The sequence below is a fragment of the Delphinus delphis genome, chromosome 1, assembly GCF_949987515.2.
Source record: "Delphinus delphis chromosome 1, mDelDel1.2, whole genome shotgun sequence".
In the NCBI taxonomy this organism is placed as follows: Eukaryota; Metazoa; Chordata; class Mammalia; order Artiodactyla; family Delphinidae; genus Delphinus; species Delphinus delphis.
In genome coordinates, this window is record NC_082683.1 from 34,338,166 (window position 1) to 34,363,588 (window position 25,423).

At 36.7% G+C, this 25,423-nt stretch overlaps 1 protein-coding gene across 3 annotated transcripts in view; it reads left to right on the forward strand.

Annotated features, from left to right (window-relative positions):
* CCDC30 (coiled-coil domain containing 30) overlaps positions 1–25,423 on the forward strand; it is a 170,036-nt gene that overhangs the window by 60,856 nt on the left and 83,757 nt on the right. The gene's annotated exons all lie outside the window — the stretch shown is intronic.

Here is a 25,423-nt window from a genome sequence, read left to right on the forward strand (position 1 = left end):
TGTTCTAATCTCATACTTTTACATGTATCTGTCCAGTTTTCCCAGCAGCACTTATTGAAGAGGCTGTCCTTTCTCCACTGTACATTCCTACCTACTTTATCAAAGATAAGGTGACCATATGTGCGTGGCTTTATCTCTGGGCTCTCTATCCTGTTCCATTGATCTATCTTTCTGTTTTTGTGCCAGTGCCATACTGTCTTCATTACTGTAGCTTTGTAGTATAGTCTGAAGTCAGGGAACCTGATTCCTCCAGCTCCATTTTTTGCTCTCAAGATTGCTTTGGCTATTCGGGGTCTTTTGTTTTTCCATAGAAATTTTTTTTTCTAGTTCTGTGATAAATTCCATTGATAGTTTGATAGGGATTGCATTGAATCTGTAGATTGCTTTGGGTAGTAGAGTCATTTTCACAATGTTGATTTTTCCAATCCAAGACATGGTATATCTCTCCATCTATTTGTATCATCTTTAATTTCTTTCATCAGTGTCTTATAATTCTCTGCATACAGGTCTTTTCTCTCCTTAGGTAGGTTTATTCCTAGGTATTTTATTCTTTTTATTGCAGTGGTAAATGGGAGCGTTTTCTTAATTTCACTTTCAGATTTTTCATCATTAGTGTATAGGAATGCAAGAGATTTCTGTGCATTAATTTTGTATCCTGCTACTTTACCAAATTCATTGATTAGCTCTGGTAGTTTTCTGGTAGCATTTTAGGATTCTCTGTGTATAGTATGATGTCATCTGCAAACAGTGACAGCTTTACTTCTTCTTTTCTGATTTGGATTCCTTTTATTTCCTTTTCTTCTCTGATTGCTGTGGCTAAAACTTCCAAAACTATGTTGAATAAGAGTGGTGAGAGTGGGCAACCTGTCTTGTTCCTGATCTTAGTGGAAATGCTTTCAGTTTTTCACCATTGAGGATGATGTTGGCTGTGGGTTTGTCATATATGGCCTTTATTATGTTGAGGAAAGTTCCCTCTATGCCTAGTTTCCACAGGATTTTTATCATAAATAGGTGTTGAATTTTGTCAAAAGCTTTCTCTGCATCTATTGAGATGATCGTATGGTTTTTCTCCTTCAGTTTTTTAATATGGTGTATCACATTGAGTGATTTGCGTATATTGAAGAATCCTTGCATTTCTGGAATAAACCCCACTTGATCATGGTGTATGATCCTTTTAATGTGCTGTTGGATTCTGTTTGCTAGCATTTTGTTGAGGATTTTTGCATCTATGTTCATCAGTGATATTGGCCTGTAGTGTTTTTTCTTTGTGACATCCTTGTCTGGTTTTGGTATCAGGGTGATGGTAACCTCGTAGAATGAATTTGGGGGTGTTCCTCCCTCTGCTATATTTTGGAAGAATTTGAGAAGTATATGTGTTAGTTCTTCTCTAAATGTTTGATAGAATTCGCTTGTGAAGCCATCTGGTCCTGGGCTTTTGTTTGTTGGAAGATTTTTAATCACTGTTTCAATTTCAGTGCTTGTGATTGGTCTGTTCGTATTGTCTATTTTTTCCTGGTTGAGTCTCGGCAGGTTGTACATTTCTATGAATTTGTCCATTTCTTCCAGGTTGTCCATTTTATTGGCATAGAGTTGCTTGTAGTAATCTCTCATGATCTTTTGTATTTCTGCAATGTCAGTTGTTACTTCTCCTTTTTCATTTTTAATTCTATTGATTTGAGTCTTCTCCCTTTTTTTCTTGATGAGTCTGGCTAATGGTTTATCAATTTTGTTTATCTTCTCAAAGAACCAGCTTTTAGTTTTATTGATGTTTGCTATCATTTCCGTCATTTCTTTTTCATTTATTTCTGATTTGAGCTTTATGATTTCTTTCCTTCTGCTACCTTAGGGGTTTTTTTATTCTTCTTTCTCTAATTGTTTTAGGTGCAAGGTTAGGTGGTTTATTCGAGATATTTCCTGTTTCTTAAGGTAGGATTGTATTGCTATAAACCTCCCTCTTAGAACTGCTTTTGCTGCATCCCATAGGTTTTGGGTCATCGTGTCTCCATTGTCATTTGTTTCTAGGTATTTTTTTATTTTCTCTTTGATTTCTTCAGTGATCACTTCGTTATTAAGTAGTGTATCGTTTAACCTCCATGTGTTTGTATTTTTTACAGATCTTTTCCTGAAATTGATATCTAGTCTCATAGCATTGTGGTCGGAAAAGATACTTGATACAATTTCAATTTTCTTAAATTTACCAAGGCTTTTTTGTGACCCAAGATATGATCTATCCTGGAGAATATTCCATGAGCACTTGAGAAAAATGTGTATTCTGTTGTTTTTGGATGGAATTTCCTATAAATATCAGTTAAGTCCATCTTGTTTAATGTATCATTTAAAGCTTGTGTTTCCTTATTTATTTTCATTTTGGATGATCTGTCCATTGGTGAAAGTGGGGTGTTAAAGTCCCTTAGTATGAATGTGTTACTGTTGATTTCCCCTTTTATGGCTTTTAGTATTTGCCTTATGTATTGAGGTGCTCCTATGTTGGGTGCATAAATATTTACAATTGTTAAATCTTCTTCTTGGATCAATCCCTTGATCATTATGTAGTGTCCTTCTTTGTCTCTTGTAATAGTCTTTACTTTAAAGTCTATTTTGTCTGATATGAGAATTGTTACTCCAGCTTTCTTTTGGTTTCCATTTGCATGGAATATGTTTTTCCATCCCCTCACTTTCATTCATATGTGTCCCTCGATCTGAAATGGGTCTCTTGTAGACAGCATATAGATGGGTCTTGTTTTTGTATCCATTCAGCCAGTCTTTGTCTCTTGGTGGGAGCATTTAATCTATTTACATTTAAGGTAATTATTGATATGTATGTTCCTATTCCCATTTTCTTAATAGTTTTGGGTTTGTTATTGTAGGTCTTTTCCTTCTCTTGTGTTTCTTGCCTAGAGAAGTTCCTTTAGCATTTGTTATAAAGCTTTTTTGGTGGTGCTGAACTCTCTCAGATTTTGATTGTCTGTAAAGTTTTTAATTTCTCCATCAAATCTGAATGACATACTTGCTGGGTAGAGTAATCTTGGTTGTAGATTTTTCTCCTTCATCACTTTATATATGTCCTGTCAGGGCCTTCTGGCTTGCAGAGTTTCTGCTGAAAGATCAGCTATTAACCTTATGGGGATTCCCTTGTGTGTTATTTGTTGTTTTTCCCTTGCTGGTTTTAATATGTTTTCTTTGTATTTAATTTTTGACAGTTTGATTAATATGTGTCTTGGCGTGTTTCTCCTTGGATTTATCCTGTATGGGACTCTCTGTGCTTCCTGGAGTTGATTAACTATTTCCTTTTCCATATTAAGGAAGTTTTCAACTATAATCTCTTCAAATATTTTCTCAGTCCCTTTCTTTTTCTCTTCTTCTTCTGGAACCCCTATAATTTGAATGTTGGTGCATTTAATGTTGTCCCAGAGGTCTCTGAGACTGTCCTCAGTTCTTTTCATTCTTTTTTGTTTATTCTTCTCTGAAGTAGTTATTTCCACTATTTTATCTTCCAGGTCACTTATCCGTTCTTCTGCCTCAGTTATTCTGCTATTGATTCCTTCTAGAGAATTTTTAATTTCATTTATTGTGTTGTTTATCATTGCTTGTTTCCTCTTTAGTTCTTCTACGTTCTTGTTACATATTTCTTGCATCTTCTCCATTCTATTTCCAAGATTTTGGATCATCTTTACTATCATTATTCTGAATTCTTTTTCAGGTAGACTGCCTATTTCCTCTTCATTTGTTACGTCTGGTGGGTTTTTATCTTGTTACTTCATCTGCTGTGTTTTTTTCTGTCTCCTCATTTTGCTTATCTTACTGTGTTTAGGGTCTCCTTTTTGCAGGCTGCAGGTTCATAGTTCCCGTTGTTGTTGGTGTCTGTCCCCAGTGGTTAAGGTTGGTTCAGTGGGTTGTGTAGGCTTCCTGGTGGTGGGGACTAGTGCCTGTGTTCTGGTGGATGAGGCTGGATCTTGTCTTTCTGGTAGGCAGGTCCACATCTGGTGGTTTGTTTTGGGGTGTTTGTGGCCTTATTATGATTTTAGGCAGCCTCTCTGCTAATGGGTAGGGTTGTGTTCCTGTCTTGCTAGTTGTTTGGCATGGGGTGTCCAGCACTGGAACTTGCTGGTCGTTGAGTGGAGCTGGGTCATAGCGTTAAGACTGAGATCTCTGGGAGTCTCTTGCCAACTGGTATTACATGGGGCCAGGAGGCCTCTGGTGGCCCAGTGTCCTGACCTCCGCTCTCCCAACTCAGAGGCTCAGGCCTGACAGCTGGCCAGAGCACCAAGACCCTGTCAGCCACACAGCTGCTAGTGTTGGAGGGTCTCCTGAAGAGGTGGTGGGGTGATTGTGGCTCATCTCAGGGCCAAGGACACTGGCAGCCAAAGTTCTGGCAAGTACTCCTTGACATGAGCCCTCCCAGAGTCCACCATTAGCCCCAAGAAAGAGCCTGTAACCTCAGTATAGTTTTAATTTGCATTTCCTGAATGACTAATGATATTAAGTGTCTTTTTGTATGCTGATTGGCCATTTCTAGAGCTCATCATTACTTTGTCCAGATCCACGTTTCCATCTGGTTCCATACTTTTTCAGCCTGAAGAACATGATTAACATTTCTTCTAGTGCAGATCTGCTAGTGATAAACTCTCTGGTTTTGTTTGTCTGCAAATGTCTTTGTTTTACTTATTTTTTTTCAATTTTTTTTACTGTAATAAAATACACATAACAGATAATTTACCATGTTAACGATTTTTAAGCATCCAGTTCAGTGATATTTTTTTTTTTTAACATCTTTATTGGGGTATAATTACTTTACAATGGTGTGTTAGTTTCTGCTTTATAACAAAGTGAATCAGTTATACATATACATATGTTCCCATATCTCTTCCCTCTTGCGTCTCCCTCCCTCCCCAGTTCAGTGATATTAAGCACATTCATATTGTTATTCAACCGTCACCACCATCCACCTCTAGAACTCACTTCATCTTGCAAAACTGAAACTCTATACCCATTAAACAGTACCTCCTTATTCTGCCCTTCCCTCACAGCCTAGGCAGCCACCATTCTACTTTCTTTCTCTATGATTTTGACTACTCTAAATACCTCATATAAGTGGAATCATATACTATTTGTCCTTTTGTGACTTTCTTATTTCTTATTAGCATAATGTCTTCAAACTTCATCTATGTTGTAGCATATATCAGAATCCTCTTCCTTTTTTAGGGTGGATAATATTCCATTGTATGCATATACCACATTTTATTTATCTATTCATTTATCTTTGGATACTTGGGTTGCTTTCACGTTTCAGCCACTGTGAATAATGCTACTATGAACATGAGTATACAAGCACCTGTTCAAGTCCCTGTTTTCAATCCTTTTGGGCAGGGGTCTCCACCCCTGGGCTGCAGACCAGTACCAGTCCGCGGTCTGTTAGGAACCGGACCGAATAGCAGGAGGTGAGTGGTGGGCGAATGAACAAAGCTTCATCTGCCGCTCCACGTCTCTCTCCATCGCTCACGTTACGGCCTAAACCATCCCCCCCGACCCCTGTCCGTGGGAAAATTGTCATCCATGCAACTGGTCCCTGGTGCCAAAAAGGTTGTGGACCGCTGCTTTTGGGTATATACCTAGATGTGGAATTGCTGGATTATATCATAATTCTGTTTAATTTTGCGAGGAACCACCATACCATTTTCCACACTGACTGCACCACTTTACATTCCCACCCACAGTGCACAAGTGTTCCAGTTTCGCCACATCCTCATCAACACTTGTTATTTTATATTTTATTTGATGTTAGCTATCCTAATGGGTGTGGGATGTGGTATCTCACTGTGGTCTTGGTTTGCATTTCCGTAATCATTAGTGATGTTGAGCATTTTTTATGTGCTTATTCACCATTCATATGTCTTCATTTGAGAAGTATCTATTCATGTCCTTTGCCCATTTTTTAATCAGATTTTTTGTTTTTATGTTGGCGAGTTTTAAGAATTCTCTATATGTTCTACTTATATTAATCCTTTATCAGATATATAACTTACAAGTATTTTTCCCATTTCATAGATTGCCTTTCACTCTGTTAAAGTATCCTTTTTTAATATTTATTTATTTATTATAAAGTATCCTTTGATGCACAAAAAAAAATTGTTTTCATGAAGTCCAGTTTGTCTATTTCTTCTTTTGTTGCCTGTTCCTTTGATGTCGTATCTAAGAAATCACTGTCATATTTAAGAAAATGTTTCAAAATTTTTCCCCTGTGTTTTCTTCTATGAGTTTTAGAGTTTGGGGTCTTAGATTTAAGGCTTTGATAAATTTGAGTTACTTTATATATATGCTGTTAGATAAGGGTCCAACTTCATTCTTTGGTATGTGAATGTCCAGTTATTCCAGCATCATTTGTTGAAAAGACTGTCCTTTTTCCATTGAATGGTCTTGGCACACTTATCAAAAATCACTTGATCATATAAGCAAATGTCTATTTCTGGTCTCTGTGTTCTATTCCTTTGGTCTATATGTCTGTCTTTATGCCAGTAACACAGTTTTGACTGCTGTAGCTTTGTGGTAAGTTTTAAAATCAGGAAGTGGGAGTCCATCAGCTTTGTTCTTTTTCAAGGTAGTTTTGGCTATTTGTCATCCCTTGAGATTCCATATGAATTTTAGGATGGGTTTTTTTTTTTTATTTCTGCAAAGATTGCACTGAATCTGTAGATCACTTTGGGTAGCAATAACATCTTAACAATATTAACACATTACTGACTGGGGGATTTTTGCAGATACTGATGCTTGTGTCTGGTGATTTGTTGTGTAAGTGAATATTGAAACACCCACATTTGAGTAAATATCAACAACTTTTTTTAAAAAAAACCTCTTTATGACTTTATGACTTAGTTGTATGTTTAGATAGATGCTGGGAATAAAGGGATGAGTTTTACCTGCACTCAGAAGAAACATTCAGACTTTGAGGTAATTGGGGAAGGAGTTTTTCTGTTCTTCATAATCTGCAAATGCAGAAGCAATAAGTTCTGATTGGAAAGAGAGAGGTCCGGGATTCTCGTTCATGGAGGAAATATTTGAAAACATTCCAAGATCAAGACCTCTTCCTTTAAAATATGCTTGAAGGGTTCTGAAAAACCCTAGGTTTTTCATGACATTTTTTCCCCTTAAATTCCATATATATGTGTTAGCATACGGTATTTGTCTTTCTCTTTCTGACTTACTTCCCTCTGTATGACAGACTCTAGGTCTATCCACCTCATTACAAATAGCTCAATTTCGTTTCTTTTTATGGCTGAGTAATATTCCATTGTATATATGTGCTACATCTTCTTTATCCATTCATCCGATTCAACAACTTTTTTTGCACTTAATGTATTTATTTGAAACTTTGTACATGTCTTACTAAAGGATTCTAATATTTTGTTAGAGTGTGATAGGCGGTATAGTAGGTACCTCTGTGCAGGGGAACAGAAGATCTATTACAAATACACTGTGTTTCACTGTGCTTTCCCCTGGAAAAGAAGACTCTACACTTTCTGACAGCATTTTTTTTTTAGTCCTGTGGGACATTTCCTCTAGAATATATTCCTTTATTTAACTGACAGTCGACAAGGTGGATCTCTGCAGGGGGCTCTTGTAGAAATGCCACAAGAGGGACCAGGGTGGGACTACCACTACATTCACCAGAATGGTCAGTTACCCTACTGACCATTCTCTATCTACGACTAACAAAACTTGCTTGTAAGTCATTTTATTCTGTGCCTTAAGGCTACAATAAATTTTAAAAGCATTGAATAAACTGCAATTACTCAAATAGAAACCCACTTTCTTACACCATTTTCAAATTTTCCACAGGATTTTGAGGTTTGCCAGATATTGATCAGATCGATTAACTCCTTTCACATATTCATTATACTCCAGTGTACAAGTGGGCTTAGTGTTCTGATGGCCAGTCCTCCTGTCTTCCTTTCCTGTAGGTGCTATGGAGGCATCATGAATAGTTGCCACCATGCAGACTAGCCTCTTGTCTTTCCATATAAGAAGAATCACTTCTCCCTTCTGTAAGAATGTCATTTCTCCCCTCTGTAGATTTTTAGATTTCAACTTTAATTGGTTTGGTAGACCATGATTCTCTCTTATAGTCCCACAAACTCTGGTTTTATTTTTCAGCAATATTTCAGATGTGGACACACTGTTGTAATAATTGTCCTGGTAAATATGGTGCCATGAACCAAGATAAGGTTGTAGGACCAATAATATTGTTTCTTGCAGTTTCTTTCCTTCAACGATGTAAATCTCAAGGTTGCATATGTATCCAGTTTCACTTTCTCTAACCATCCTGACCAAAATTCCATATTTTGTAAGTTTTCCGGGATTATAGGTTTTGAATCTGAGTCGTCCTCTCCACTTTATCATAGCCTCCTCAAGTGATAGCTCTTGTTTGGGTATATAGATCGATTGAAATTTTGGTAGATAATAATCCAAAAGAGGTTTAGCTTTTGAAATTCTGTCTACAGGAAGTGGAGTTTCCAAGTTATCTTTAAAGTGAAAAAATGTCATTATTTGTTCAAACCTTCTTCTTGTCATAATCTTTGTTCAAACCTTCTTCTTGTCATAATCTTTGGTATTTCGAGTAAGGGATCAGTCGACCAATATTTTTTCCAGTGTGACTTTCTTTTTGGTCCCATCAAAATTATTAATCCAAGAAACTTCTTCACATCATTGGTTACATCAGTCTATTTTAAAGTCTTATACTTTTTATATGATTTTTTATTCTGTTGGTGCTTCAATTTTGTTTGAGAAGTGACCAACTCAAAAAAATTGTTACCAAAAATTAATTCTCTTATTTCCCTAACACTTTGCAGGTTATTACATTCAATAGTTACATCTGACACACCTGTAAAGTCTTCTAATTTTCGTGAAATGTTGTCTTCAGTCCACTCTTCTGTAGAATCAAAGGAGCATTCTCCAGCACCATGAGTTTCATTGTCACTTTCCGTATCAGAGTCAGTCACTAAGGTTTTTAGTCTTTTTGTTGATCTAATATTCACATCGTCTGAATCAAAACTGTATTCTGAAGAACTATCATCTTCTGAGACACTAGTATATATGTCGCTTGGACAATCAGAGACAGTATCTGCATAAAATTCACCAAAAAATTCTTCTTCACTCAGAATTTCATGATGTGTCATTTTCAAAAATTTTACAGTAATAAACTTGCGTTTATAATATACACAAGGTTGGAACAAAAACCTAATGGAGCAAAATGTGAATGATAATGACAATCATAAGTTGTATAATGAATGCTTGATGAATTTTAAGCTCTAACAACTTCCATGGTGATGCTAATTGTATCACTCTCTAAAAATGTATTGATACGTCTCTGGTCAATAACATTTGGCATATTAATATGGCTCCAGTCAATAAATTGTTAAGTCTTTCAATCCATGAACATGGGATGTGTTTTTATTTATGTCTTCTACCATTTCTTTCAGCAGTGTTTTGTAGTTTTCATTGTGTAAGTCTTTCGCCTCTTTGGTTAAGTTAATTCCTAAGTATTTTATGCTTTTTGATGCTACTATAAATGGAACTGTTTTTGTAATTTCCTTTTCAGATTGTTCACTGTTAGTGTATAGAAGTGCAACTTATTTTTGTGTGTTGCAGTTGTATCCTCCTACTTGGCTGAATTAATTTATTATTTCTAACAGTTTGTGGAATCTTTAAGGTTTTCTACACATAAGATTATCTGCAAACAGAGATAATTTTACTCTTTCCTTTCCAATTTGGATGCCTTCTTTTTTTTTTCTTGCTAAATTGTTCTGGCTGATTCCAGTACTATGTTGAATAGAAGTGGTGAAAGCAGACATCCTCGCCTTGTTCCTGATTTTAGAGGAAAAGCCTTCAGTCTTTTCACCATTGAGTATCATGTTCACTGTGGCTTTTTCATATATATTTTATTATGTTCAGGTAGTTTCCTTCTATTCCTAATTTGTGGAGTGCTTTTTAATCATGAAAGGGTACTGAATTTTGTCAAATGCTTTTGCAGCATCAGTTGAGATGATTATGTTTTTTTTCCCTTTATTGTGTTAATGTGTTGTATTACATTGATCAATATTCCTATGTTGAACCATCTTTGCATTCTAGGAGCAAATCTGATTTGGTCATGGTACATAATTTTTCTAATACAGTGTTAAATTTGTTTTGCTAGTATTTTGTTGAGGATTTTTGCATCAATGCTCATCAGGGATAGTAGCCTGTCGTTTTCTTTTCTTGTAGTGTCTTTGCCTGCCTTTGGATAAGGTTAATGCTGCCCTCATAGGATGACTTAGGAAGTGTTTCTTCCCTTTCAAGTTTTGGGGAAAGTTTGAGAAGGATTGGTATTAGTTCTTCTTCAAATAATTTGTAGACTTCACCAGTAAAGCCATCAGATCCAGGGCTTCTCTTTGTATAGGAGATTTTTGATTACTAATTCAATGTCCTTGCTAGTTATAGGTCTATTCAAATTTTCTATTTCTTCATGATTCAGTCATTTTTGGTTTTGTATTGCTAGGAATTTTTCCATTGCATGTAGGTTATACCGTTTGTTGATGTACAGTTGTTCAGAGTACTCTCTTATAATCCTTTTTATTTCTGTAGAATCAGTAGTAATGTCCCCACTTTCAATTCTTATTTTAGTAATTTGAATCTTCTCTCTTTTTTCCTTAGTTATTCCAGCTAAAGGTTTGTCAATTTTGTTGATATTTTCAAAGAACAAACTTTTGGTTTCACTGATTTTCTAGGTTTTTCTGTTCTCTGTTTTGTTTATCTCTGCTCTAACCTTTATTGTTTCTGTTTGCTACCTTTGCATGTAGTCTGTTGTTCTTTTTCTAGTTTCTTAAATTGTAAAGTTAGGTTGTTGATTTGAAGTCACTCTTGTTCTTTAATATAAGTGTCTGTAGCTATAAAATTCCCCCTTAGTACTGCTTTCATTGCATCCCGTATGTTTTAGTATGTTGTGCTTTCATTTTCATTCATCTCTAAGTATTTCTTTATTTCTATTATGATTTCTTCTTTGATCCCTTGGTTGATTAAGAGCATGTCATTTAAATCTCCACAAATATGTGAATTTTCCAGTTTTCCTTTTGTTATTAATTTCTTTTTTTTTACATCTTTATTGGAGTATAATTGCTTTACAATGGTGTGTTAGTTTCTGCTTTATAACAAAGTGAATCAGTTATACATATACATATGTTCCCATATCTCCTCCCTCTTGCGTCTCCCTCCCTCCCACCCTCCCTATCCCACCCATCCAGGTGGTCACAAAGCACCGAGCTGATCTCCCTGTGCTATTCGGCTGCTTCCCACTAGCTATCTATTTTACGTTTGGTAGTGTATATATGTCCATGCCACTCTCTCACTTTGTCACAGCTTACCCTTCCCCCTTCCCATATCCTCAAGTCCATTCTCTAGTAGGTCTGTGTCTTTATTCCTGTCTTACCCCTAGGCTCTTCATGACATTTTTTTTTCTTAAATTCCATATATATGTGTTAGCATACGGTATTTGTCTTTCTCTTTCTGACTTACTTCACTCTGTATGACAGACTCTAGGTCCATCCACCTCACTACAAATAACTCAATTTCATTTCTTTTTATGGCTGAGTAATATTCCATTGTATATATGTGCCACATCTTCTTTATCCATTCATCCAATGATGGACACTTAGGTTGTTTCCATCTCCGGGCTATTGTAAATAGATCTGCAATGAACATTTTGGTACATGACTCTTTTTGAATTATGGTTTTCTCAGGGTATATGCCCAGAAGTGGGGTTGCTGGGTCATATAGTAGTTCTATTTGTAGTCTTTTAAGGAACCTCCATACTGTTCTCCATAGTGGCTATACCAATTCACATTCCCACCAGCAGTGCAAGAGTGTTCCCTTTTCTCCACACCCTCTCCAGCATTTATTGTTTCTAGATTTTTTGATGATGGCCATTCTGACTGGTGTGAGATGATATCTCATTGTAGTTTTGATTTGCATTTCTCTAATGATTAATGATGTTGAGCATACTTTCATGTGTTTGTTGGCAGTCTGTATATCTTCTATGGAGAACTAACTCCACCATACTGTAGTTGGAAAAGATGCTTTTATGACACCTCTTTTTTAAATACATTAAGAGTTTGTGGCCTAAGATATGGTCTATCCTGGAGAATGTCCTGTGTGCACTTCAGAAGATTGAGTATTATAACGTTGTTCAGTAGACCTATATATGTCTGTTAGATCTTTTTTAAATTTATTTATTTATTTAGTTTGGCTTCACCAGGTCTTTGTTGTGGCACACGGGATCTTTGCTGGGGCATGCAGGATCTTTCATTGTGGCATGTGGGATCTTTTAGTTGCAGCATGTGAACTTCTTAGTTGTGGCATGCACGTAGGATCTAATTCCCCGACCAGGGATCGAACCCAGGCCGCCTGCATTGGGAGCATGGAGTCTTACCCACTGCATCACCAGGGAAGTCCCCTGTCTGTTAGATCTCATTGAATTATTGTGTTGCTCAAGTCCTCTGCTTCCTTACTGATCTCATATCTGGTTGTTTTATCCATTATTGAGAGCAAGGTATTGAAGTCTCCAACTCTTGTTGTAGGAATGTTTATTTCTTCTTTTTATCTCCCAATTTTTACATTTTGGTTGGTTATTAGGTACATAAATATTTATAATTTTTATATCTTGTTGCTGTATTGAAGTATTTATTAAAATATAATGTCCTTCTTTGTCACTTGTAACCTTTTTGATTTAAAGTCTGGGACTTCCGTGGTGGTCCAGTGGTTAAGACTCTGCACTTCCAACCCAGGTGGCACAGGTTTGATCCCTGGTTGGGGCACTAAGATCCCACATGCCACGGGGTATGGCCAAAAAACGTTTTTAAAAAATAGAGTCTATTTCATCTAATTTTAGTTTCGCCAACCCTGCTCTCTTTTGGTTACTATCAGCATGGAAAATTTTTTTCATCCTTTGACTTTTAACCTCTTTGTGTCTTTGGATCTAAAGTGAATCTCTTATAGACAATATGTAATTGAATCATATTTTGTTTTTATCCATTCTGCCAATCTCTGTCTTTTGATTGGAGAAACTAATCCCTTTATATTTAAAGTACTTATTAAAGTAAGACTTACTTCTGTCTTTTTGCCATTTGTTTCTATGTACCTTATAGCTTTTTGTCCTCCATTTCCTGCATTACTGTCTCTCTTGTATGTAGTTGATTTTTTTTGTAATGAAACACTTTAAGTCCCTTTTCATTTCGTTTTGAGTATATTCTATAACTGGTTTCTTTGTGGTTACCATAGGGATTACATTTAACATGCTAAGGTTATAACACCCTAATTTGAATTTATGCCAATTTAGCTTCAATAATATGCAAAAACTCTGCTTATTTACAGCTCTGCCCGCATCCTTTTCAGTTATTGATGTCACAAAATTACATCTCTGTATCTTGTGTGTCCAGAAACATGAACTAATGATTGCTTTTTTAAAATGCATTAGTTTCTTAAACTATGCAGAAACCAAAATGTGGAATTAGAAATCAAAGTTACAGTGGTACTAGCTTTTAGACTAATAATAGTTTTAAAACAATGTATTAGTCTTTTAAATCATGTAGAAAACAAAAAATGGAGTTTCAAACCATAGTTACAATAATACTAGCTTTTATAATTGCTCATGTATTTACCTTTACTGAGATCTTTATCTATTCTTATGGCTTTGAGTTACTGTTTAGTATCCTTTGATTTCACCATGCAGGAGTCCCTTTAGGATTTCTCATAGGGCAAGTCTATGAGTTTGGTAACAAACTCCCTCAGCTTTTGTTGATCTTGAATGTCTTAATTTCTTCCTCACTCCTGAAAGGACAGTTTTGCTGGATATAGGATTCTTGGTTGACAGGTTTTTTTTATTTTAGCATTTTGGCTATATCTGCCCACTGCCTTCTGGCCTCCAAAGTTACTGATGAGAAATCTGCTGGTAATCTTATTGAAGATTCCCTGTATGTGACGTCACTTCTCTCTCGCTGCTTTCAAGATTATTTCTTTCTTTGTCTTTCAAATAGTTTGATTATACTGTGCCTCATTGTGGGTCTCTTTGAGCTTATCCTTCTTGCAGTTCACTGAGCTTCTTGGGTATTTATATTTATGTCTTTAATCAAACATCATTTTTTTTTGTTTTTGATGGTGACCATGATAGTGGCCCATTCCTTGTTCTGTCGTCCATAAATTCACCTGAAGGGGGCCACTCTGGGAATCAGGCACCAAGATGAACTTAGAATTGCAGGAGAGTTGTTTGGGTTGGTACCTGTGAAGGATAAAAAGAAGGAGTAGACATGGGCAAAACCTACAGGTCATGATGCAGTCCTGGCATCTGTTAAAGAAGAGAGAAAAGGAAGGAAGATTGGATAAGAAGAGCCTCAGACTGTATTGCAGCTCTGAGAAGTCTCAGCCAGGCCAGCAAGGGCTTTGGCACAATGATAACCTGTAGAGGATCTGCACTGACCAGAAATGACCAGGCTTTAATATCCTCACCATGCTTAGTCATTCACTGGAGGCTGCCTGAGAAGAATGTGGCAAGTTCCTTCTTGAAGGGAGATATGACACCTTGTGGCCCTTTGTATCATAGCATTCTTGACAACAGAGAAGATCCTTGTAGAATAACTGGTTAATCTACCTCCCTCTATGATAGATGTTGTCTATGACATTCTAAATAAATGCGCATCTATCTTATTTTAAAAGATGTTCAGAAAAGAAGATAATACAGTTTTTCTCCCTAATGTTTAATATTAAGTATCAGAAATTTTTTTCTGTGTCTAATCTCAATCCTGTAGGCTGTGATAGAAACCAGTTTTCTTTTCCTTGTCATTAAGACTTGAAATATGTGTGGATTTCTAAAATAATAAGGCTTTATATTGACTCTCACTGATCCTTTCACTTACTTCATCCCATGTAGAGCCAGCTGGAATGAGGTAACGAGGAAGATTGTAAGTAAATGTTTCTTCTCTTTAAAGTAGAAGTCTTTAAAACGAGAAAAGGTACTTGATGAATAAGTAGTCAGTTATACTTAAGTGATTTTTTAAGTCATTTCCTGAGGAAAGAGGATGTAACTATAAATAGATTTTTGCCTTCACAGTTCTCTCTTAGTCTTTCATGAAGAAAAAAACCTCAAGCTTCCTTGATTGTGTTTAGCAGCTGGGTGATGGTGACAACAATAAGTATTAAGTAAAGGGTCATTCTCAGCAGAGGAATTAAGTGAACTGAGTGCTGTAACCATTAGGTAAAGAGTAACAGCCCTTTCCCATGAGCTCATTTCCAGATCCTGACCTAGTGCCATGCTTTCCTTTTCATGGATCTTCAGCTTTTAGACAGGTACTGGGGTGTCTCATGAATTATTCCTGACCTCTAACTACTTTATTTTCTGTATACTACAAAAAAAGTAAGTGAAAGGATAGAAACTAAGATCTGAGTACCTATAATGTTGCAATGACTCTGCTGGGTTAACAGAAATTTGGAGAGGTAGGTATTATTCACCTTGCTTTACAGACGAGGAAACCAAGATCACAAATGCACAAAGGTGGAAGTCAAGATTTCAGATTTCAACTAACTACAAAACCCATGTTTTTGCCACTGCAGTTTCCAAACTGTGTTTCAGGGGTTCTTGCTCTTCCACAGATGCAAGTCCCTAGGTCTTCTGCCTCCACATCAACCAAAGAAGCCTTCACTTGAGGGCACTCTGTAGACAGTTTCCCCATAAGAATTCTTTTGAGGACTTCCCTGATGGCGCAGTGGTTAAGAATCTGCCTGCCAATGCAGGGGACACGGGTTTGAGCCCTAGTCCGGGAAGATCCCACATGCCATGGAGCAACTAAGCCCGTGTGCTACAACTACTAAGCCTGTGCCCTAGAGCCCGCAAGCCACAACTGCCGAGCCCACGCACCACAACTACTGAAGTCTGCGGACCTAGAGTCCATGCTCTGCAACCAGAGAAGCCACCCAATGAGAAGCCCATGCACTGCAACAAAAAGTAGCCCCTGCTCGCCGTAACTAGAGAAAGCCCACATGCAGCAACGAAGCCCCAATGCAGCCAAATATACATACATACCTAAATACATAAATAAATATAAACAATGTTCTCAAAAAGAAAAAATTCCTTTGAATATAAAAGGAAGGGGGAAGTCCTGTGACTTCAAAAGAACAAATAATTTAGAAAACTATTCCCTTAAATCAAGCAGACTCCTCAATATATGACTGTGTTCTTTACCTGTTTTTATATGCAGACAGATTTACCATTAAATATGCCATTTTAGTGCTGCTAGTATGCATGTTCTCAGAGAAAATGCTTAAAATGGGAGAAATGCTAGGTATCTGGCAGGAATAACAGCAGTCATGATATATTGAATATTGGTCGTATGCCATGATCTTGTTTTACAAACATAATCTTATACAATCCCTATAACAGCCCTCCCCAAAGTAAGTAGGTATATTCCATTTCATATTTGAGAGAACATAGAAGAACTTGACCAAAGTAAGAGGCAGAGCCAGGAATTGGAATTGATCCAGGTTTGTCTGGCCCTAGAGCTCATTTTCTACATCATACCAAGTCTCGTGAGGATTCATAGGGGAAGCATATTATAACTCACGGGGGTTACAACATGCCCAGCACTGAGCACATAAACCATCTCTACCAGGAGGTGATGACCGGGCAGTGTTTTATTCTCTACAGGGGCTGCAGCCGCCATCTCATTTGACTGTGCCTGTGAGAGAGGACAGCACAACACAAGCACATGGGGAGATGGCAGTAACTCTAGTCACACGGTGCCTGGGAGACACAATTTGGTTCAGAGTATTAGATGGCCCCCACCTTTCAGACAGTAGAACACTGAAAGTGGAAAATTCTGAGCTGTTACACCGTTCCCCACAGCTGTCGGCGGCTACCCTGTGCTAGTGACGGGATTCCCTAGAAGTCCGTTAGTTCTCCTCTTTGCTTACTGCTGGCTGACAGGTGAGGTAAGAGGCTCCCTTCAGCTGCCTAGAGGTCTGTATATCCCATTGCTCATTTCTCACATTATTGCGGCCCCTTCCCTGTGTTTTTCTGCTTTAAACTTTGATCGTCGGTCTCATGAAGTACATAAATTGCCTAAATGCATGACTGTATTTAGTGTGCCACAAATTATGGTAAATTTCAAATATATATTCTTTTGAAAATCTATCTCTTAAAAGTTATAGCATTAAAATACATGACATTCTTGTCCTGAGAAAACACAAAAGAAATGGGGGGAGTTTTCATTTTTAAGAGTTGAAACATTTCCTGCACTTGGCACTGGGAAATCACAGGTGGTAAGGGTGGGACTAAGTAGCATGTCATGTGTGGATGTGCAGAAATGTTCGCCAGTGCAGACGGCAGCTAATGCAGAGGGAGAAGCTGATCTGGGGAAAAGATATATCCTTCCCTATATCCTTGTGCACTACTACTAAGTCAACATGATTTTTAAGTAGGTGTTTTGTCCATACCACTGGACAGGAGGATGTATAAAAGTTACACTTGGGTTTTAGCATCCGTTTTTCCAGTAGCATTCCCCATTTTTTCTAACTCATCAATTTGGGATTGCTATTTCTGTTTCATTGATATTAAACACAAGAAAGGTAAATTATTGATAACCAACTTTACTAAACTAATGAATTTATTTTTTTAATCTGTAGGTTAAATACACATCTAGCAGTAAGTTATGAACCTAGAAATATAGGCAAACTCCAGAATACTTTCCCCCAAATTTAGTTAGATAAAAATCTTTGGTGAATCAACGCTTTCCTTTCTTCAGCCTAAGTAAAGGAATATTTTTATCTCTGAATTAAATTAAAAACTTCAAATTGAAGTTTCTTTTGAAACCTAATTCTGAATAAAAGTAATAAGTGATATCGATGTTGGTGTCTTCTGTTTCTGAATTACATCTAAATACTCATAAATCTCCTTTGCGTTTGTTACTGGGCCAATCAACAATAACAAATTACTTTCGTAAAGTTAAAAAAAAATAAGGTAAATTATCAGCTTGATTAATTCAGAATCATCAGGATTCTCTAGTATGTTTTTCTAATAGTACTTGTTCCCTTTCGTTAAGTTGCAAACAGAGCAAGGGCTCAAATACATAATAAAGCAACTCTTCAAAGGATCCAAGACCAGAAAAAATGTAAAACTTGTTGGTAAGGGAGATTTCAGGGGTTAGCCTCTGGAAAAGACACTTAAGAAATGTAGCTTATCTTTTCAGTATTTTTAAAAAATAACACATATGCATATGTGGGTTTTTTTGGGTTTTTGTGTGTGTGTTGTTTTGCGGTACGCGGGCCTCTCACTGCCGTGGCCTCTCCCGTTGCGGAGCACAGGCTCCGGACGCGCAAGCTCAGCGGCCATGGCTCACGGGCCCAGCCGCTCCCCGGCATGTGGGATACTCCTGGACCGGGGCACGAACCCGTGTCCCCTGCATCGGCAGGTGGACTCCCAACCACTGTGCCACCAGGGAAGCCCGCGTATGTATTTTAACTGATGGTTTATTTGGATTAAGATTTCCCTCTTAGAGCCTGAATTATCAGTAATATAGGAAGACAGACGAGAAACCAGTATGAAAGGTCAAGAGACAGTGAAAGTACAAGATTTGAATGAGGTAAGAAATAAAAAGATCACTTTCAGTTACATTTTCTAATACAGATGAGGCAGACTCCATAAGGTTGCTTAAGAATTACTGAAAATAGACAAAATGTATGGTAGATCTACATCCTATGATTGTGATCAGTGGTTACAGAAAACCTTCCAGGATTAGTCATTCAGGAAGGAGCCCATTAAAAATGTATTTAGGATAAACTAGTATGTTGAAATTGTAAGGATGATTTAAAGGTGTTGTCCAACTAAAGAGTAAATGTGAAAATTCAGAACAATCCAATAATAATATAAACTGCCATTTACATATACTTTGTACAATCGAGGTGCCCATCATTATCCCTATTTTTCAGAGGAGGAAACTGAGACTAACAAAAGTTAGGTAACTGGCTCAGGGTCCCACTGTTGCTAAATAGTAGGACAGATCTGCTAGGACTCTTTTCCGACATATCATTACGCAATTCCCAAGTTAGAGAGTATGGACTTGTCAGTTTCATACTGCTCCCTGACTGGCCAATCCAAATATGCAGTTAGTTCACTTGACAGGTTTGCTCTGCCAGTGGAGAAGATTCTGCAGCTTCATGGCAATATTAAGGAAATTCTCTCGATTCTCACTCTGTATTCACTAGGCTGCATTTTGACCTCAAATTAAGTTCCTAATAGGTTTTTCTACACAAAAGAAAATACACTTTGGCAAGTCTGAATGAAGTAGATATTAAAAGTAAGGGCTAGGGACTTCCCTGGTGGTCCAGTGGGTAAGACTCCATGCTCCCAGTGCAGGAGGCCTGGGTTCGATCCCTGGTCAGGGAACTAGATCCCACATGTATGCTGTAACTAAGAGTCTGCATGCTGCAACTAAGAAGTCTGCATGTCGTAACTAAGAGTCCGCATGCTGCAACTAAGGATCCTGTGTACTGCAACTAAGACCCGGCACAGCCAAAATAAGTAAATATAAATAAATAAATATTTTTAAATAAAAATAAATAAAAGTAACAGCTAGACAGTTTCATTGGTGAATTCTACCGAACATTCAAAGAAGAATTAATACCAATCTTCCAAAAAATAGGAGGGAACACCTTCAAATTCATTTTATGAAGCCAGCATTACCCTGTTACCAAAACCAAACAAGGAACCACAAGAAAAGAAAATTGCAGGCCAATTTCCCTGATGCACATAGATGCAAAAATCCTCAACAAAATATTAGCAAACCGAATTCAACAATACATTAAAAGGATCATACACCATGACCAAGTAGGATTCATTCCAAGGCTGCAAGGATCGTTCAACAGCTGTAAATCAATCAGTGTGATACAACACATTAACAAAATGAGGGATAAAGATTATACTATGCATCAACAGATACAGAAAAAGCTTTTGAAAATATTCAACATCCATTTATGATAAAAACTCTCAACAAAGTGGGTATAGAGGGAATGTACCTCAACATCATAAATGCCATATATGACAAGACCACAGCTTACATCATACTCAACAGTGAAAAGCTGAAAGCTTCTTCTCTAAGATCAGGAATAAGGCAAGGATGTCCAGTCTTGCCACTTTTATTCAATGTAGTATTGGAAGTCCTAGCCAGAGCAATCAGAGAAGAAAAAGAAATAAAAGGCATCCAAATTGGAAAGGAAGAAGTAAAACTGTCACTATTTGCAGATGGCATGATATTATACACAGAAAACCTTAAAGACTACAACAAAAAAACTGTTAGAACTAGTAAATAAATCCAATAAAGTTGCATACAAAATCAATACACAAAAATCTATTGCACAATAACAAATAACAAATATCAGAAAGAGAAATAAAGAAAACAATCACATTTACAATTGCATCAAAAAGAATAAAATACCTAGGAATAAATTTAACCAAAGAGGTGTAAGACCTATACACTGAAAACTATAAAACATTGATGAAAGAAATGAAAACACAAATAAATGGTAAGATATTCCATGCTCATGGATTGGAAGAATTAATATTGTGAAAATGTCCATACTATCCAAAGCAATGTGCGGATTCAGTACAATCCCTATCACAATTCCCAATGGCATTTTTCACAGAAATAGAACAAATAGTCCTCAAATTTGCCTGGAACCACAAAAGACCCTGAATAGCCAAAGCAATCTTGAGAAAGAACAGCAAAGCTGGAGGCATTATACTCCCTGATTTCAAACTATCTTAAAAGCTGTAGTAATCAAAACACTATTGTATTGGCATAAAAACAGACACATAGATCAGTGGAACAGAACAGAGAGCCCAGAAGTAAATCCACAAATATACGGTCAATTAATTTATGAAAGGAGCCAAGAGTATACAATGGGGAGAGGACGGTCTCGTCAATAAGTGGTGCTGGAAAAACTGGACAGCTATATGCAAGAGAATGAAACTGGAGCACTATATTACATCATACACAAAAATTAACTCAAGATGGATTAACAACTTGAATGTAGGTCCTAAAGTCATAAAACTCCTAGAAGAAAACAGGTGGTAGGCTCCTTGACATCAGTCTTGGTGATGATTTTTTGCACCAAAAATAAACAAGTGGGACTATGTCAAACTAAGAAGCTTCTGCACAGCAAAGGAAAGTATCAATAAAATGAAAAGACAATCTACCAAATGGGAGAAAATATTTGCCAATCATATATCTGACAAGGGGTTAATATCCAAAATATATGAAGAACTCATACAACTCAATAGCAAAAAAAAATTGATTAAAAAATGGGCCAAGAGTCTGAATAGACATTTTCCCAAAGAAGACATACAGATGGCCAACAGGCACATGAAAAGATGTTCAATATCACCAGTCATCAGGGAAATGCAAATCAAAACCACAATGAGATATCACCTCACACTTGTTAGGACGGCTGTTATCAAAAAGACATGAAATAACAAGTGTTGGTGAAGATGTAGAGAAAAGGAGACCCTGTGCACTGTTGGTGGAGATGTAAATTGGTGCAGCCACTATGGAGATTGGTGCAGCACATTATGGAGATTTCTCAAAAAATTAAAAATAGAACTACCATATGATCCAGCAATTCCACGTCTGGGTATTTATCCAAAGAAAACAAAATCACTAATTTGAAAAGATATGCACCCCCATGTTCCTTCCAGCACTATTTACAATAATAAATACATGGAAACACCCCAAGTGTCCCTCAAGGGATGAATGGAAAAAGAAAATGTGGTATATGTACACAATGAAATATTATTCAGCCATTAAAAAATACTGAAATCTTGCCATTTGCAACAACATGCAGAATTGAGGAACATGCAGAATTTGAGGGAATTATGCTAAATGAAATAAGACAGAAAGAGATAAATACCATATGATCTCACATGTGGAATCTTAAAAAAAAAAATTACAGAAAAATCATGGATGTAGAGAACAGATTGGTTGTTGCCTGAAGCAAGGAGTTGGGAGTGGGTGAAATGGATGAAGGAAATCAAAAAGTACGAATTTCCAGTTATAAAATGAATGTCATGGGGATATAATGTAAAGCATGGTGACTATAATTAATAAGATTGTATTACATATTTGAAAGTAGGGGAAAAATCACAACTCTGTGTGATGATGGATGTTAATGGAACTATTGTGGTGATCATTTTGCAAAATATACAAATATTGAATCATTATGTAGTAGTACACCTGGGACTAATATAATGTGCTATGTCAATTATACCTCAGTTGTTTTTAAATAAAATAAAAATAAGAGCAAGGGCTTATAAATTAGCCTTGGTTTGAATCCCAGTCCTGACTGTGTGACCTTGCACAAATTACCTAATCTATCTGAGCCTCACTTATTTTCTCTCTAAAAAAGAATACAATAATAGTTCTAATCTCATAGGGGTACTGGGAAATAAAATTAGATAATACATGTAAAGCATTTACTACAATGTCTGACATATGGTAAGCACTAAATAAATAAAATAGTCGTTGCTCTCATTATTTTTGAAATTATTATTATTATCATCAATTTGGTAAGATAAAATTCTCACCGAATAAAATAAAAATTCCTTATATTTGGTAGGTGCTTAAAACTTACAAAATACTTTCAAAATCACATTTGACTCCTACTCTGATGGCTATAATGTACATAGGACAAGTATTACTTCCATTTTACAGTTGAGAAAACAGGCTTAGAGAGGAAAACCTATCTTATTAGCTATGGTACCATGAACTATTTTTTCCCAGGTTTGTCTCTCCCCTAGATGACTTTATAGTTTAGGCAGAAAAGTATTATCAGAACTTATAGTATATATGATTATTGTATGTAGAATTAATTATGTAAAATACTTTTTGCAGATATTGAAAATGAGCCAAGAAAAAATTGAACTATTTGAAAGTGAGTTGTCAGAAGAGAGAGAAAGGAAAAAGCAATTGACATCTGATCTTAATACTGTGCAGAAGGCTTTGAAAGTTGAAAGTGAGGTATTTTGCCATTCAAGATGTTATTTTCCTCTTTTTGCAGTTGTAATTTAGGGATTTCATGTTATTCATTTTTATTTTAAAATAAATTGTAGCTATAGAATATTATTTATACCAGTAACAATGGGGTGACTGTTGTTTCTCCAGGCTGAGTTCCAACACTACCCAAAAAGAGTCCTTTAAGTAGAAGGGATTTGATTATTATGGTGGTCATAGTGGCCCGGACTTGTCTCTCCTTTTAACTGCTGGTCGTACCATCTTGGAAAAGTCTATCAGCAGACATACCAGCCTATATTTGGAAGAGAGACCTGGAAGTGAGTTCATGGAAGTCTAGATCACTAATTTAGAGGACGGTGACAATCAGTTTGCAGGGTGGGTGAGAGCTAGCACAATACTCTATATCCCATGCTGATGACTTATAGGAATTTTCCATGAAATGAGGTAGGACATTGATACTACTTGCCCTCTTGCTATGGTTTTGGGTGGCCACTCCCTACCTTCTTTCCTTTTTGCCCAGTGCCTTCCTCATCAACACTTTCCTCCCTCTCTGATCTCAAGCCTTTAGGAATATACCAAGTAGCTCCTCTCCTAAATAAATTTTATGTCACCTGTTCCTTCATAGGGCACCATGGCCTGACTCTCAGGCCCCCTCATCCACCAATCAAACACTGCATATTCCATGTCATCAATGCAGAAATTTGATTAAAATTACATCTAACTAAAATGTTTTCTCTCATGAATATGGAAAAAAATCAGAGGATTAGAGGAAACACTAGTTGATTAAGTCACTGAATATGCATTATTAAGTAAGACAGTGTAATTTGTAGTGAAGAACACAGTGTTTGAAGTCAGTCAGACAGTTTGAATCTCAACTTTTCCACTTCCTGGCTATATGAATTTAAGCAGATCACTTTAGTTCTCTGAGCCTCAGTTTCAATAACCCTACCTTATGGGGTTGTCACAAGATTAAAGGTAAACCACACAGCACCTGTCCTATAAAAAGTAACTTTAAAAAGATACATTTTAAAACAGGTAATATAACTAATGAAGGAGTTGCTGAAGATTTCCCTCTATACAAGCCTTGTGCAAAGTAGGGATAACTAGAAACCCAGTCTTTGAACCTATAAATGATAGAAATTAAGAATGCTTATGGCATGTGACCATCCATAACCATGGCCGGTCCAGGGGCTGCTTTCCACTGCCTGGGTGCCTTGTCCAGAGCCAGGGCCTTAGGCTTGGCCTCCTACAGGGCACATGGAGCCCAGTTCCTGGTTGTCTGTGGGAAGGAGCTCTTTGACAAGACCAACAAACAACACTTCTTACCCAGCCACACCCTGTTAGGGTTGCCCCTGTGCAGAAAGCCCCTCTGGGCCGGTTGCTGCTAGCTTCTAGAACTATCTTATGCTCCACCAGCTTTTACTATCAGGCTCTGTGTGGAGACCCCAGTGCCCAGACTTTGGCCACTGCAGGAGGGAGCCTGCTACTCTTGGGCTGGCTTGCCTTGGCTCTTTGAGTTTCCTTGTGTTTAATTTCTGGGTACTTTTTTTCAGAATTGGAGCAGGGAGGGCATTAGAAGAGAAAGGCAAATTTAGAAAAAGAATGCATAGTTTAATTAATTGATTTAAGGAATCTTTGCTTTACTAAAGAAAGGAATCTGTCTGCCAGAGGACAGGTTGAAATATTTAAAGCAAAAAATTTGTTAGAATCATTTCAAAGATTCCTTTTTAGCAATAGTATACCTTTTCTATTGAAAGTCTTATTTTATTCTACTAAATATTGTCATTTCTTAATCAGGAATTGCAAAAGTCAAAGTCAGAACTTATATGCCTTTATAATGAAATTCAAAGTCTTCCAGGGGCAGAAGAAGACAGAGACCATTTTTTAATAGCGTATGACCTGCTACAAAGAGAGAATTCTGAATTAGAAACAAAGGTGAGACTAAATTATTACGTATTTAAATGTTTGATGTATGACATATCTTTTATGAGGATAAGATAAAAGGAAACTAATTTCAGTAAAAGATAACTTGGAAATTGGAGTTTCTTTTATTATTATAGAATAAATTGCCTTATAGTGTGGATTATAAATCAAGCTGTATTTCAGAATAACTATTCAGACTTCAGCCAGTACTTCACTCTTAGGATTAATCTATAAATTTTTTACTTTAAATAAGCTTCCCAATGGCTTAGTTTTTAAAGCACATATTATAATGTAAAAGGTGAACTCAAAAATAGAACTATCATATAATCCAGCAATTCTACTTCTGGGTATATATGCAAAAGAATTGAAAGCAGAGATTTGAACAGATATTTGTACACACATATTCATAGCAGCTTTATTCACAATAG